This window comes from Pogona vitticeps, chromosome 3 (genome assembly GCF_051106095.1).
Source record: "Pogona vitticeps strain Pit_001003342236 chromosome 3, PviZW2.1, whole genome shotgun sequence".
NCBI classification, from domain to species: Eukaryota; Metazoa; Chordata; class Lepidosauria; order Squamata; family Agamidae; genus Pogona; species Pogona vitticeps.
The window spans coordinates 178,912,712-178,928,961 of NC_135785.1; the positions used below are offsets into that span (position 1 = coordinate 178,912,712).

Below are 16,250 nucleotides of genomic sequence, written 5' to 3' on the forward strand. Positions count from 1 at the left end.
CCTCTCTCTCTCTCAACTCTCCCTTGTCCTACTCCTTTCCTTCTCTCCCTCTCCTTGATTTTTTTAAAATTCCAATCAATATTACCCTAAATTTCTTTTTATGATGATGAGTATTATTAGCAGTTGTAGTTGTAGTGGTATTTGAAAGTTTTGCCCAGATCACTGGACACTAAATTCTGTGATGGGTGGGGTGAACTGAAACCAGAAGCTTATCAAAGGGGCACTTAGGAGGTCACACTGCCCCCCCACTACCTGGGGTTGCTCCCTTTATGGCCCCACTGGCTGCCCAAATCTTGGGCCACTGGCCCAAGCTCTCCCCAGCCTATGTTATTTTAATATAATTGTTATTAGTTTAATTTATTAATAATTATTATTATTGTGTTCTTGTTTATTTATTTATTTTTATTTTATTTTTTATTGCTATATTCTTATTTTTCACTTATTTGATAGCCTTGGCACCAAAGCCAAGGCTAACCCCCCCCCCCCGCAAAGTCCCAAAACCTTAGGGTTGTGCCAATGCACAGCCCAACCCCCTTGCTGCTTGTGTGCTGCTTGACCATGCAGCGAAACCGAAACTGTGTGGTTTGGAGCAACATCCTCTCCCTCACTTGCTAAGGAGGGAAGAAGACGGTGTCAGCACGGGCAGTCTTCTTAAAGGCTTGCCTAAAGCCCTGCCCGCTGGTCCTCTTGTGTAGCTCCCTGCTTTCGTTTGGACATGTGGGCAAAAAAAGCCCCACCCTGGCAGTTCCGCACCACAGCGGAGGGCCCTTGAAGGCATGCAGCAATAAAAAAGTGAAACTGGCTTCAGTCATTAGATCACCAAGACAGGGAAAACAAAGTTAGGTATCATACGAGGCCAGTTAATCAAATTGCTAGACTTACTGGTGTTAAACCCTCACTTGAGTCCAGTCTCATGGAAAGGACTCTTCTTATAACATCAGAATTTTTCCCCAGACAATTTTTTCCATCAGCAGACACAAAAAGCATAGCCATTAGATCCCTGCAGAGAAACAAAATTCTTGGTCGTACGTAATATCTAAAACTTAAAAAAAAATTCTTTGCAGTCTGATTTATTTTATTATTTTATTTTATTTATTTGATTTATATCCCGCCCATCTGGTCTAGTCGACCACTCTGGGCAGCTTCCAATAAGGTGTATACGATGAAACATAAGAATTTTACAAACAGTCCATAATACATAAAATAATAAAATAAATAATAAATGAAAGAAAAAATAAAGAATTAAATATTGACAGGAGGGAAGGCCTGAACATACAACCATGTTTTTAGTTGACTCTTAAAAGTGCCCAGAATAGGGGACGCATGAATAACCAGAGGAAGGTTATTCCAGAGGCGAGGAGCCACCGCCGAGAAGGCCCGATTTCATGTCCTTTCCTTCCGGGCCTCCCTCGGTGTTAGGCTCCTAGCCTCACCTCCTGGCTCATGCCGGTGATCCAAGTAGATCTAGGTGGGAGCAGGCATTCCGCCAAGTATCGGGGTCCTAAACCGTTTAGGGCCTTATATGTAAGCATTAATACTTTGAAGTCAATGCGGAAATGGATGGGCAGCCAGTGCAGCATGGCCAGAGTAGGAGAGATATGTTGGTATTTTCTCACTCCAGTAAGGAGTCTGGCTGCTGTATTCTGCACCACCTAAAGTTTCCGTGTCAGCTTCAAAGGGAGCCCCATGTAAAACGTGTTACAGTGGTCTAATCTAGAGATTACTAGCACATGTACTAAGGTAGTGAGTGCCCCCGTGTCGAGGTAAGGTCGCAGCCGGGCAATCCGCCAAAGGTGGAAAAGGCGGTGCGGACTATCGACACCACCTGCGTTTCCATGGTGAGCATCGGGTCCAGGTGTACCCCTGGGCTGCGGACCCCACTCTTCGCGGCCAGGGCCACCCCCCCAAACATGAGGGAGTTTCCCAAGCCACCATCCACAGGGCCACCCACCCTCAGAACTTCCGTCTTGTCCGGGTTCAGCCTCAGTCCGTTCTCCTGCATCCACTGCAGTATGGCCCCCAGACAGCGCTGGAGGGACAGGACGGCATCACCTGCAGTTGGTGAAAAGGAGATGTAGAGCTGGGTGTCATCAGCATATTGATGACATGATGCTCCACACCTCCTGATCATCCCTCCCAGCGGCCTCATATAGATGTTAAACAGCATTGGGGAAATAGTCGACCCCTGTGGAACCGCACATTTGAGACTCCACGGGGCCGAAATAATCTCCCCAAGCTGCACTCTCTGGGGGCAGTCTTCCAAGAAGGAACGGGACCAGGCCAGAGCCAAGCCACCAATACCTAACTCAGAGAGCATTTCATGAATCATAGCCAATGTACCTAGCTCAAGTTTTTGAACTTTCTGTGTGAACTCGAAACTCTATCCATGAAGGTCTTCACAGATTTCACAACACTGATTTTTGCAGCATTCTGAAATACTGGAGATTCATCAACAGTGATGGAAATGCAAAAGGAGAGGATGGGGTAGTTCATTATCTTTCCTCGTGTATCGTCTCTCAATTCTGAATGTCTGATTATGGCTCCATTTGATGCTTCCCTATATTCTTCCTATGTAAATTAGGAACTGAGAAAATAACTTCCCTCCTTGCTACGCTGCTCCCTTCATCTGCTGCTGTAATGATGGTCCTGCCTCCAGCAGCTTTTGATGGCATTTTAGAAACATTGTTCACTCTGAATGCATTGTGTTATATCAATGTATTGGTGTGTAATTCGAATATGGTGTGTATGTATAAGAAAGAATATATGCTCCAAAATTAAGGCACATGTCTATCTAAAATCTAGCATTCAGAGTTTGGGCTGTTACACTGAATTTTATCAACTCTTTTTAAATATCACCACCTGAATGACAATATTGACATGACAGTTGGTTACAGCCAATCTTGCAGGACAGGATGGTCTGAAGAGTTGGACATGACTTAACAACTAAACAACAACAAATTTACCTTGAAGTGAAGGAATTGAGTAGGAGCAGGAGGCGAAGTCTTGCCCCTTCTCTAATGCTTTCTCCCCTTGGGCTCGAGCCTTATTACTGTAGTCCCCTTGGGGCCAGGTCCCGAAGAGGCCTTGCTCCCCTGAAGCCCCCCACTTAGTGCTCCTCCCCCAGTGTTAATTCCCCATCTATTATTTATTTATTTATTTATATACAAAGCCGTGTTAGGGCAATGAAAGTGGGCCCCAAAGCCCTGAGACCAAACCACTGGGGGGTGCTGATGCAGCCCCCCTAAATTCCACAATGGGTCCTTCAAAATAAATCAACTGCATCACTGGGGAAGCCCAGCTGAACAGTCTTCCTTCCCCCACAGTTGCAAGCCTCGAAAGAGGCCAATTGAGGGAGGACCACCTGTTAAATAAGGTGCTCCCTTCCCCTCCCCTCCCCGATATCTGGGACATGAAAGCACGTCTTGCGCTATTCTGGCCGGGAGCACAAAGAGGCTCCATGCAGCAAAGTTCCTTGCCCATGGAGCTTGTCAATTTTCAGTGCTCCTTTTTCCTGTCATGTCCCCATTTGGGCTGAAAGCTGCTCAGGGCTTACTCTCAAGGCTTCTTTCCTCATTAGGACCAATGCATAGCAAAGGACCAAATGTAGGAAGGAATAGGTGACACTAGGGATGGTAAAATAATGGATTAAATTAGGGCTAGCTAAAAAAATTCAGTTAGAGACGGGGGAAAGAGTTTATGTTAGGTTATTACAAATTTGAAGATTACTTGTTCTGGATGTTGACTTGCTATGTATACATACATGTAGATATTGCATTATTTATATACCTGTGGTGTTTTTTTCTGGTCTAGTTGCATTTAAGGTGTCCTGATCCTGCCCCAGTGCCACCTAGGAGCTTACTCTCTGAACTGGAAGCTAGACAAAGCTAGGGTTCAAAGCCTTCCAGTTAAGTCTTTTCTCCCGAGTGAGCTACATTTAGCTATATGTTATCTGTTTGTCAGGCAGAAAATTCATAATGGGGGTTCTGGAAATTATAATGCTAAAAAAAAAATCCCAGTATACAATCAACAATAAAAGATGAAAGTTTTCTGCTCTTGATAAATCGATACATAGTGACAGTTGGTGTTTTGAAGAATTCTGAGGAAACTCTGGACTCATAGGCAGGGAATCCTTAGGTGAGTTGCAGGAAAAGTGGCTGCAGAGGCTATTACGAAGTCCCTGGGGCAATCTCCTATGAACAAGAGAGTCATATATCTTCTCCCCATTTGCAATTTGTTCTCCTCATTTGCTATTGAAAGAGAACTTCCTTATGAGACTCTCAAGAGTATTTCCCATCTGCTGCCTCACCAAGGTTGAAAGAAAATCTCTTGGGTGTGAGTGAAACAATTCACCACCTGGCCCACTCTGTCACTTGATGGACAGCTATGGTAATGTTACCTTTGAGTTTTCAAGGTAAAATGTTGGGACAGCGGCACATGAGTGGAGACAGAACTTTCTGATATGTGCATGCCAATTCAGAATGATTTAGTGGATGAGTGGCTTTTAACATTAAGACCATTCCATAATGTTATTCCCAGCATTTGTAGTGACACAGCAACAATCCACTCTAATTTTCGTCAAATTTTTTTGTGCAATATTGTGTCCTCACATTGAAAAGATTCCTATTTGACAGCTTTTCATAGATTTCTGTAGATCTTGACCAATTCTTCATCTCTTCTGGGGAACAAATTTGGTGTATGTAAATCTGACCAGATTCTGGTAAATATGTTGCTTTTCGGTGTGTGTCTGTCACACTCTGTATGATTCTTTCCTACTCTTCTTAAGCTTTCATTCCATTCCTCCTCCCCCCCCCCAGAAGATTGTACTCTTTGTTTCTTTCAAACCTTAACCTGTCCTTGGCAGACTTCCTGTCACCAATATGAAGAGGAAGTCCCTGAGTATATTGATCTACTTCACCAGACGTAATATATTTTGTTCTTCTTCTTTTGCCTGTGAAATTACCTAAGAAACCTAACCTCTGTAGCCTTGTTGAAACTCCTATTTAACTTGCACTTTTTATGTTCAGAGGCAAGAGGCAGGCTTAAGCCATAGGAAGTACAACAGTCTGTTGACTATTTGGTAGGATAATTTCTTTAGCCATGGATACCAACATTTTATGGTTTCCAAAAGCTTCTCTTCCTTTTCCTGCATGGCAGGGGGTTGGACTCGATGGTCAATGTGGTCTCTTTCCAACTCTGTGATTCTATGATTCTATAATTTTGTTCACTTTGGGGAACAATCCCAGTTGCTGGGGGGGGGGGAACTCCGCTCTTTTAACTCAAGAATCTGATGGAGATATAGATGGGCTAGTGAAAAATAATTTGATCGAATGGGGAGACCTGAATTCCTTGACTACTTCTTCAATCACAAATTGTGAGTGTTTGTGAGCCCAGGTGAGAAAAATCTCGGACATATCCCAGCAACTAGCCCATTAACTGAGACACATACATTCCTGAACGTAAACGTTTTATTGTAGGCAGATAAGTAGTAGATTTTTAAAAGCCACTGCTTGTATTGGTCACAGCAGCATAGCATTACTACAGCATAGGGAGCAGATGCATATCAGGTGAGCCACCTGCCATCTGGTACCCATTGCTGGGTAACTGGTAAGTTGGCAACCAGCAAGGGATACGTTCACACATACACACCAGGTACAAATCTATTATGGTAGGGAGAGATCTATTGATTTCCATTGTGGGGAACTCTTGCAGCCTTTCTGATCTGGGCCTGCCCCCATCAGTTCCCCATCCAATGCTTCCTAGAGATATGGGGAGGCTCAGCTTCCTGGGATAGGACTAAATGCCTGTCCCCTTTCCCAAAGATCTGTTCCTATGCATAAAATTGTCTCCCTGTGCTGCCAGCAGAGCAGTGACAAAATATATGAGGTACACACAGAAAAGAACAGCATACTATCTATTATCTGAGATACAATTGTCATGGAAAAATGAGAGGGTGGGTAGGAGAAGTCCACATGGTGACTACTGGAAGAAAGGGCCCGGGGCTCACTTTTAACCCCCAGCCAGGCTGGGCTGGGAGTTCCAGAACAAGCACTCCATGGATTGAGCAGCCAGTGGCATCTGCCTCAGAACAAGAGCACCAGGGAACAATGTGCCCAAGATGGAGGCCAAGCAGTGGCATCCCTTCTCACTGGGCCACAAACTCGGATCCCTGGTAAATGTTTGCAGAGGTTACTCTGGCTTCTTTCGGGACTTCATCTACTCGGGCAAATGCTAGAGAATTGTCTAAGTCTTTGAAACCATTTCCCACAATACCCTTGAAAAATATTTCTCCTTTCTGGCTTAAACTTTGATGAATTTAAACCCAACAATTAGGCCTCCTGTATTAAATTCCTAAGATTTGCGATACTGCGTAATTTTGCTGAGATAATGTCTGAGAGAACTTCAAAGACTTCATTTTCCTCAGTACTTTTGAGAACAAAAGAATATTGCAATGAAATGAGTAAAACATTGAAGTAAACCCTGAGCCATTCAAAGAAAGACAAAAAGGAACATTATGGCTAGTGGAAATGTTTTTTTTTAACAACACAAGCTTAGATAGAGGATAATTTGCTACTTGTGGATAAGAGCAATTTCAGACTATCTATATAGAGTCATTTCAAGAAATAGGTGAAATATTCCCAGGTGGAAATACTAAGTATGAAGTTCCCTCCCTGGTCAGGTGTTTTCAGTGAATATAGCTAAACAATTTTAATTTCTCTGTGGAATAGATGTGTGGAGACCCACAGGATATGACTCACAGTGCTGCCCTCAGGGTTTTCTGCATCTAAAAATAACAAAGCATTTTGCAGACCTTCAGTATTTTATTCTGACATCACTACTGTAGCTAGAAAGCTTAGCGTATTTATGTAGAAACAGTGTCATGTACAGCTGCACTGATAGTTACTGAAATTTCCTGTAAGCTTGCTTCCATTTAATGACCTGACATAATGATATCCTTTTTGCTTGAAAGTAGATAATGAATACTCAGAACAGGTATTAATAGCCGCCATTTGCCTGAGTAGCATATATCCAAAAATATATAGAGATGCCACATAGTTACGTACAGATGTTATAATTGTGCATACTATTAGCTACCTCTCTCTCTCTCTCTCTCTCTCTCTCTTTGCCAGCTTTCATTTTCCAAAATCTTGCTCAGAAAGCACACTTGGAATTTAAAGTTGAGAAAATGATACCAGAGTGGACCAAACATTGGGCAAAACTATTAAACATAATATTTACCCTGTCTCAGGCAGTAAAAGCAGCTTCCACTATGATTCCCCTGAGTTCCCATCCTCCTGAGCCAGTGTTTTTCACTGACTGTATGTGCCTGGCTGGCTATCTTGTACAGTAACCTTCTCCTGAGGCACCACAGATGGTACCCCTGACATGTAAGTTAGGAGCCAGTCAAAGCTATGTGCCTGTAACATTGCAGAGGAATGCTGTATATATTACTCAGTCCAGTGTGTTATCCAGAAAAATCTTGCTCCTTGCAAATCTGAAGAGTAGTGGAAAAGGCTTCCCCTCCTCTTGAAACTCACTGCAGTGTCCATTTTGCATATGGATGTTGATGGGGCTGAGGCCATCTTGTCCTTCACTTCTGCCAGCAAAATGTCTTGGGCCTGAGCTTAAAAAAACCCTCAAGGAGAATCAACCTTTCCCTCTCACCACATTTTAAACAACAGTCCATTAAGTTATTCAGAGTATATATGGAGTTGGGTGGAGAAAGCATATGACTAGAAAATGCTTGGGGTAGCAGAGAGCCTTTCATTACAGCAATATGTATGTGGGAACCCTGGATGTCAAACAAAATAATTCCCCTCCATTCTGATAACTTCAAACAGATGGGCTAAAATTCTCTGTAAAAGAAGGAAGGAGAAAACACTACATGTGAGTCGGTGCCACTAATATATGATGTTACCATAGCTACCATCTTGCCCTTGTGGCAGCTGGGATGATTTACTGCATTCAATATTGTTTCTGTCCCAGTTTTCAGAGCACTACACACATGTTTTTCAAAGATAGCATGGCAAAGAGAAAACAAGGTGCACATTTCTTCACTGTATAATAGGCATTCTGTAGAAACCTGCAAGCTTGGAAATCAAACAATTCATTCTCTGTAAGCCTTCATAAAGGATAATTTTTGCAACCAGCTTTACATATTCCAGGGTGTGCGTGTGGAGTTTGACCTCTGTATCAAGGCTGAACACAACCTCCTACACTGCATATTTTTCTGCTTTGCTTTAGATGAGTGTTTTGACAATTGCTCAAGATTGAACTACTAATGGAATTATTGCTGTATTCCTCAACTTTCCTTTCTCTCTCTTTCTTTTTCCCTTTTTGCAAATATCAGGTCAAGAGTGAGACAGGCTGGAAACTAGGTTCTGTTTATAATTTTTTCGTGGATTGATAAAGGCTTTGGCCATTCTTGCCTTTGGATTGTGTACAAGGACTGCATGGCTTTAAATATATACATTATACCCTGAATAGTCAACCATAGCTATTCAGCCTACCATCAAACATAGGTATCTAACACTGCCCATGCAGGACTGTGGCCTGAGGACATTTTCCTCCTCTATCTAGTGCTGTTAATCTGGTTGCAATTGTCTCACTTAATGGGTAAAATAGACTTTATCCCAAGTTCTCTGAGAAGAGGTTTTGTCCCATTTGGTTTCCCCTATCCACAGCCAAAAAGGAACCTAATATAGGATAATGATGCGGTGGTGATGTGGATGCTGAAGGACTAGCAGCCTTTTGCCTAGCAGGATTGGGAGAGATATTTCAACACCATCAGAGGTAAAATCTGACATTACTCCCTTGACTTGATCCTGCAGTCCCCATTTTGAAATCTGCTTTTAACAAAGGAACATTTTCAGCTTCATTCTGCACCATCCTCAGCACTGTGTTGCCCAGCCTGATGAAGACCAACATGGGTCAAAGCTTTTGTTTGTAAACATTTACTGGTCTCATAATGGTATTGCCCAACCTCACCCTTAGATTGTATACAAGGACAACAGAGCTATTTTCTTTAAAATTTAACATAGATCTCTAAAATTTAGCATAGATCTCTCTCTCTCTCTCTCTTTTGGTTATGCCATCTTGGAAATGTGTTGTTTGAAATTAATTCTTATAATTGTATTTTTATATGTCATATTAATGTGTTAATGTATTAATGTGTTTTTATCTATGTAAGCCGCCCCGAGTAGACATTGTCTAGAGGGGCGGGGTAAATAAATAAATAAATAAATAAATAAATAAATAAATAAATAAATAAATAAATAAATAAATAAATAAATAAATAAATAAATAAAATAGGCCATCATGCTGGCAAATGGCAGGGAAATTGAACCCAGATGAGCCCAAGACATTTTATTGCAAAAGACACATACAACTCACCTGAATACTCTTAAAGAATTTCTGTAAAACATAGACATCAACTGCCAAGTTTTGGCAGTCCATACTCTTCCCCAGTACAGCCTGAAGCAAACCCTGAGTGAAAGCATAGCCCATACAAAAGCAACAGAAAAAGAGCAAACTCTTTTGTACCTAGGGACTTGTCTTATGCATCTTCATCTCCTAACCTCTTATGATATTCTTCAGAGAATGTGCCAGCAGACTGATTTTTATCACCCATTCATAATTCTGTCAGAGTACATTAATTTTTAAAATAGTGCCTACACAAGCCTCTGAGGTAATTAAAATAACCTTCTTCCAGTGAAAAGGGACCGGAAAGATCAGTTAGTATCCTTATCGCCTTTGCTTCCTCCATAAAGGCAAACAAATGAATCCACTTAAGGCATTTCCTGTGGTTTCACTTAAAGGAGCATCAGGCAATGTCATATCAGGCTCCTCGAGAGGACCCAGGGTAATTCAAAGCCCTTAAAGACGCCAATTAGAAACAAAAAAAGTTATATGCCATTTAGTAACACTAAAACGTGATCTTTGTGCCTATAAAATGTGCCAACTTGGAGAGGGATGCAAAGCTGCAGCTAGTTAGAGGAGTGGTTAGCCCATAGGGATGGGTCGCACATTGGGAGATGAAAGGAATTCCATGGGAGTCTCAGGACTTTTAGGGGAGAAATCAGAAACATTTAATTTCTGAAAAATCAAGACTGCTGCTGATGTCACCAGCCTTACATGGCATAACTTACAGCAACGGGATTTCTGACAGTATCTGACTGGAGATAATTTCAAAGTTCAAAAATCCCTCTGGTTTCCATAGAACATAGGATTAAATTAAATGAGATCTTTAGGCTATATTTAGAAGACATGCTTCTTCAAGTGGTGAAAGATGTTTGTCATCGCTTGTGATTTTTCTTACCTCACTTTTGATGGATTCATTGATTAGCTGGACTTGATTTGATTTTCATATCACCCACTTAGCTACTAAGGCCATTCTGGGTGGTTTACAAATTCCAACATTATAAAACAACAATACAAGAGATTAACTGAGTAGCAACTTAAAACAAAATGCAACAACAATGACAAATAAAATAATTAAAATAATAAAAAGGCATGGTGGAGGGACTGAAGGTGTAATTGTTAAAAGCACCACTGTATTAAGATATTCTCCTGGGTAGGTTGGGCTCATCAGCCTGGGAAGGCAGCCCATCTAGGAGAAGGAAAACTCTGATTTCAAACCTCCACTGCATTGTGGCTATATCCACTGATGGAAAAGACTTCAGGAGTTAACCTTGAGGCAAAATCCAGAGCCGGAGTCCCCGAGGCAGTTCGTGTCATTCTGGCAACTCTTGCGACATCGCTGGAACCAGTTGTATTGGCTCTTGCCTTTCCATTGGACTATTTCAGCCATGTGGTGAGGGGGGATTTGCTGCTTGGGTAACAGCCTATCCTCCTTATTATTCTACCCAGGCTTCGTGCTCTGGAGAGGACACTCCAGTTTCGCATACAGCATCAAAGTCCTCCATACAGAGCATGTTACGATAGTCTCTCAAGACTGAAGGATGCCTATGAGTGATTAAGATATTCTAAGGTCCAGGAGGGCCTATGTGAACAGCCATGTTTTTAGTAGTCTTTTGAAAGTTTCCAGTGAAGGGGCTAGGCAAATTTCAGGCATGAGACTATTCCGGAGTTGCAAAGAGACTGCCGAAAAGGCCCAATTTCTAGTCATTGTTTTCCGGGCCTTCTTGTCTTTAGCATGCTTTATTTGGTGATTGATCATTAAATGACAAACAAAGGTTGAATTTGCAAGTTGGACTGCTGAGGCACACATCTCTGAGGAAAACCCACTGAGGGAGAAGTCGGTTAATTGGAAGAAATACACATTCCTTATAAAACAAATTTTAATATTAGAGCCAGTCTGTTGTGTTCAGGTTTGTTTCGGAGCCCACACGGCAGCCAGAAAGAGCAGCAGCAAGGATACTTTCCAGTAAACACTTTGCTGTAACAATGGTTGGAGTGGAAGTCAGGCCTTTCATATTTTTGACCCAGCTATACCCACTAAACCATATTTCTTCAGCCCATGGACCTCAAGGGTGACATATCATTTACCTGTTCAGGATTTCATAACAGATATGTTGCCTACATTTGTGAGTTTTAAAAGTAAATACGAAAAGATTTTCTTAACTTTATTTGTAATATGCAGCCCAATCATAGGGCATGAATAATCTGAAGTAAATATTCATGCTCATTTCTGCTAATGAAGCATCAACACTGCTGAGCCATATTAATGTGAGGACACTCCTGTTGAGTAATATGTCCCATTTGCTGAGTTAAAGTTTCTCTTAAAGACAGCTACTGAGCACTTAGTGCTGTGGGTGGCACCTCTGGGTGAGAAGAACGGTACAGTATTGCTAAAAATCTTTATGAGAATTTTTCAGTGTCATGCTTCTTTTATCATTTTCTTCTTTATTTGCATTAGATCTATACTGAGTCTGATTTAAAGTACACGCATTGAAATCAAATAATTAATGATTAACAAATTCTGCTTATTTCAGTATATTGGATCCAAGTTCTGACCAACTGCAGAATCTTCTTGTTATTTCATTTTGTTAAAATTTTTGTACATAAATATTTGGGAATGCTCACCATCAGCTTCCATTGAATTTCTCTGGCAACTTCCTTTCTTTCTTTGAGGAAACCTGGAAATGGGATAGCAAAACTTTCTATAAAAGGAGTATTTGTAAAAACCAGAAGAGTGATCTGAATGATGGGGAAATGATACCTACATAGCTGAGCTCCATTATTGCTAACTAAATTAGAGATTGATTGGGGCTATGGAAGAGGAATATTTGGTCAGGTTCAGTGTGGCTAAAGATTGTCAGCTTGTCAGATTTGATTTATTAAGAGAAGGTCATGCATCACTAATTTGATTATTTTTTTCTAAGAGAAATGACAATGAAAGCTGACAACAGTGGAGAAGCAGACATAATCATCTTAGACTTCAGGAAATCACATGATACACCACAAGAAACTAACATGATATATTGGGAAATAGCCATCAGTTGTTGAAATTCTTGATTGAGTAACTGAACTGATGCGAATGTACTACTGAATATGGATCTGGGAGAGCAGGAAGTAAGTAGTAAGTATTAAGTTGTTACAGTGATTGACATAAAATCTAATTTTGGCCATGCTCTCCTGTATTGTATACAAATGAATTGAAGGAAGGATTATGAGACAAGTTTGACAATATACAAATTATTGGAATGTAATGGTAGGAAAGTCAGCAGAAAGGAAGAATGGACAGAATATAGACTGGGTTTAAAAAATGGAAGATAACATCATCAATTGTAGAAAATTATCCTAACGAACTTACTGTGTTTTGCCAAAGGGCTATATTTTTGTCTCAATCCATGTAAATTACTGGAACAACAACAAAAGTCCCATGGTGTTTTTCACCAAACTGCAAGGAGAAAATAACATTATTCTAGTGCTTAGCTTACTGGCCCCTATTTGGAAGAGGACACTGACATTCTCAATGGGACCAGGAGAATGCAAGAAGGATATATTAAACCCTTCTAATAGCTCTAACAGCAATGCTATTTCTAATACATTGGAATTCTTATGGGGGTAGAAAATGCTTCACTTCATTCAAGTTTGTTTCATCCAGGTATGCGAGAGTTACATTTCTGGAAACTGCCCTATCAGAAAGAATGGCATTAGTAACAATCAATCAACATTACCAATTTCTAACAAAGCTTGGGGGGGGGGGGAAATTGGACTACAGCTCAGGAATTCTCCAGCCATCATGACCACTGTGGGTTTTCAGAGTTGGAGTCCATAAACTATTTTTCTAGGCACTGGTTTCTGCATACCTCAACAACACTGTGGTTTTAAAATATGGCCACCTACAACCAGTTTGTGAGGAAATCTAATTAATATCTCTGTCTACCTCAGCATGGATTGCTATCACCTAGAATCCAAGAGAAATACCTTATCATTATTGATCACATGTATGTTTTGTTAGTTGCATAATAGGGTAAGAAGTAACAATCCTACACTTAATATGGAAAGAGGCCTAGGGACACACTTTTCAGTTGACATGGAAAGATTACACTGTAGGTAGGCAACAATAGTCAGAGAATCCAATTAACAAGTTACATCCACAAAAATGAAATTATGCAAACTGCAGTAGTAAATTATCACTAATTAAAGAGATGCCAGTTACATTGCTGGCTATGTGCAAAGAGGCATGAGTCCTGAAATTTAGCCATTAGTAAATTTGGCCACTCAACAGCCATGCAGAAAGACTTGTACGCCTTCCCCCTGCCTGAAGTGGCCAGCTGAGCAGGAAGAGAGCAGGGCTCCAGGAGCGATTGGAAGGATGAGCAAGGCCGACACCACAGCAGGACATTTGAGTGGATGGAGCCGGCCCCTTGTTAAGTCCAGCTGCATGGGGATATTCATATACAAACATGAATAGCCCCATCTCTAGTCTGCAGTATCACTCCTTATGCTCAGTGGCATTCACAAAGAGACACATAGCAAGGGGAAATTTATTGTCTGGTGCAAGCAAGCAAGACAGTGATAGCCATGAAGGATAACATGAGCTGAAAGGCTCTTTCCTCACTGGAGTAAGCTGAACTGCAGAGCACAAAATCCGTGGGAAGAGCTGAGAGCCCACTAGATAACTTCCTCACTTTCACCTTATCCTCGTGCTTTGTTTCTAAAATGAGGTGTTACTTCTGGGATTTACACCATCTAAAATGTGGAGACTGAGATGATTCATGCAAAGAAATTCCTTCTGATGAAGTTATTTCCTATTTCTCTGTTTCTGTGTCATCCATGGTGGAGGGCAAATGCTGGAGGAAGACTCTTTACCTATACTCATAGACACACTTTTCCCTTTCTCCTTACATGTTCCACCCCACAGTAAAGACCCTTTGCCTGTGCTGAGATGCACTGTTTTCCCATTTCCTTTCTCACATAAACATGCTGGAAAAAAATCTGGAGAAAGAACTTCAGCCTATGTTCAGAGGCACACCTTACCCTCTCTTTCTTTCTCATATACTGCTTGGCAGAGTACTGAAAGAGATTATGCTCTCTCTCCCCATGGCTTCCTTCTCTGTAGCATCTCTCTTTTTTGCCTCTCTGTGACTTGTATCTCTTGTCCTCCAGCAATTCTCTCTCTTTCTCTGTAGCACCTCCCCCCCCACCTCTCTTTCTATCACTCATCTCTCATTATTTCCAGCCAGTGGCTACTCTCTGTATATGTTCATCATGTTGTAAACCAGCAGATTAATCACAGAATCATAGAATAACGAAGTTGGAAGAGGGCTATAAGGCCATTGAGTCCAACATCCTGATCAATGCAGAATACAAATCAAAGGATATCTCCCACGTGGTTGTCTAAATTTCTCTTGAAAGGCTCCAATGTTGAAGGACTCACCACCTCTTGAGGTAATTGATTCCACTGCTGTACTAATATTAGACAAAGAAAGGAAAACGTTGTGTTCTTTGTGACCCCTTCAGACTCTCCTCCAAGGGTTTCCCCAGAAAACAGGTAAATTGTCACTTCTAGAAGCTTCTGTGAATCAGCCCAGGCCCTCCTTCCATAGCAATGTCAGACAGGATTTTTCCTCAGAGGTTATTTTTATTGTCCTCATCATTCTTTATTATGGTCGCAGACCAGCAAGATTATAAAAAGACAGAACATACAGAAAATTCCTATATGGAGTATATGAATCCTTCTTTCAAGGTGATTGCAATTTTTATTGTTTAACTCAAACGTAGCAATTACAGGCAGTTAACAAACTTAAATTGCTCTCAATGGTACCAGGAAGTTTTACGTTCTCCCAAAGAAACACCTGCTCTCTGAGAGAGCCTTTACAGTAACTACCATGGGCTGGGGTGGAGCCCCAGCCCATCTACAGTTTCCAGTAACCCTCACAAATAGGCAAGGCAAGGACCCCCTCAACAGAGATGCTAAATACATGCCTGCACCTCTCCTTATTATCAGGTAGGCTGTGGCGTTTCTTCAGTTACACCAGGGTAAGCTGTATTCAGGGCAGCATAACTGGGCTGCTGGCAATTCTCCTTAGTGACATGTCTCAAGTCCACTTTTATTTGAGCAGACTCAAAGGAGCAGTGCTCCCTGACAGGAGCACGTGAATAGGAGGACTTAGGGTCAGACTCACAGGAGGCACTTGGCCACCCCCACATGTTGGCACAGGAGATCCTAGGTGCTTCTGCTGGCAATAGCCTTCCCAGCACTTCTCCTCTCTGCACCTGACTTCAGCTCTGTGCACTCCCACTGCTTCCTCTAGGAACCAGGAACATCTCCCACCATCCCGTTTTGGGATTCTAATGATGGATCCTCACCCAACCTTCTGTAGATAGCATTTGGGTAACTGGTGTGACAAACCCAGACCTACTGGGATATGCCACAGTTTCACCAAGCTGCCACCAACCATTCCCTGTAAGGAGTCACACAGACCAGGAATGGATTTTTAACAAATAAAGTAATAAAGTTTATTTAAACAACACACAGGGAAAATAAAATGATCAAGGGAATAAGATACAGTAACGTGGCTTAGTCTCAATCATACATACACACAGTTTGGTTCACACAGAACACTTAACTTGAAGCACAGACCCTGAACCTATCAGTTCTGGCTAACCATACAGACACCTGAACCTATCAGGTTGGTACTGACTGACACACAGTAGTACCCTGTCTGACACACAGACTCCCACTCAAGCTTCTTCTCTCAGCTCTTCTCCAGCTTCTCCTTCAGCTCTGCTAAACTTCACACAGGCTTCACATATATATACAGTACAGCCCCTCCTCCTGA

The 16,250-nt window shown here is 41.6% G+C and overlaps 1 long non-coding RNA gene across 3 annotated transcripts in view; it reads right to left on the reverse strand.

The window, feature by feature from the left end:
* Window positions 1-16,250, reverse strand: part of LOC140705435 (uncharacterized) — a 186,299-nt gene that overhangs the window by 110,908 nt on the left and 59,141 nt on the right. For all 3 annotated transcript variants that reach the window (XR_013543525.1, XR_013543524.1, XR_012084818.2), the window contains exon 2: window positions 12,043-12,095. This is a non-coding gene — a long non-coding RNA (uncharacterized LOC140705435). The remainder of the gene's footprint in view (window positions 1-12,042; window positions 12,096-16,250) is intronic.